Source organism: Pristiophorus japonicus, unplaced genomic scaffold (genome assembly GCF_044704955.1).
Source record: "Pristiophorus japonicus isolate sPriJap1 unplaced genomic scaffold, sPriJap1.hap1 HAP1_SCAFFOLD_61, whole genome shotgun sequence".
Lineage (NCBI taxonomy): Eukaryota > Metazoa > Chordata > Chondrichthyes > Pristiophoridae > Pristiophorus > Pristiophorus japonicus.
Window position 1 is genome coordinate 457,757 of NW_027254520.1, and position 913 is coordinate 458,669.

General features: G+C 45.7%; 1 non-coding gene across 1 annotated transcript; it reads right to left on the minus strand.

The window, feature by feature from the left end:
* Positions 1–597: 597 nt before the first annotated feature.
* Positions 598–685, minus strand: trnap-ugg (transfer RNA proline (anticodon UGG)). Its single transcript is given in 2 exon segments — positions 598–633; positions 650–685. It is a non-coding gene; the product is annotated as a tRNA-Pro (tRNA).
* Positions 686–913: the final 228 nt, after the last annotated feature.

Genomic DNA, 913 nt, shown 5'->3' on the forward strand with positions numbered 1-913 from the left:
GAGGTGTTAGTGTGAACAGCAGAACCATTAGCAGACAATGGGAGCGGTGCTTATGATCCGATACGTTGAACCGAATGTTGAGGCCAGAACACTATAACCTGCCTGGAATGTAGGGTTTGAACGCCTTTTATTTAGACCAGGCAGCTTGGCCACCCCGGATTGATTTCCTGCACGGTTTAAATTCGGCAGCCAAGGGACTAAATCCAAAGCCAGCTTCTCACATCTTTTCAGCGCGAGAGAAACAGGACGCACTCATATTCAGGGCAGAGTCTGTTTCACGTTGAATTTGAGATTGACGTTGAATGTATGCTTATCCCTATGGAGGTGAGCTCATGCGTGCAGAAAGGAAGATACACTGATCAAGTATTTGCCGGAATCAAACCGGGGTTTATGTTGTCCAATGAGACGCAGAGCCGAGCACATCTGAGAAACATGAACTTTACTCAGTTCGGTGAGTTTCACTTTGCTCCTGGGAATCTCCAGGATTTTTGGACGCTGTGTGAACAACGGAGTGCAATCACACGTTTTAATTTGAAACATGTCAGTTTTCTCACATGTCGACCGGCTGAGAAGTCGTTTTTTGACAAAAAGTTGGCAGGGCTCGTCCGAGATTTGAACCCGGGACCTCTCGCATTTCAATTATTATAATCCCAAAGCGAGAATCATACCCCTAGACTAACGAGCCGCCGACAGTGAGGAGCGTAGCTCTCAGTTTCTGACGTTAGTTTGCTATTCGGCCCATCGTGCCTGTGCTGACTCTCAGAGACCGATTTCATGAGTACCCCTCTCCATCGTCCTGCTAATGTTTTCCCTTTGATGAAGTGATTATTTTTTGTGACATTACTTCACCAACGAGCTGCATCCTTTTCAGTAAAAAGTGAATTTGGCAATGAGGATAAATGTGATTGAATAA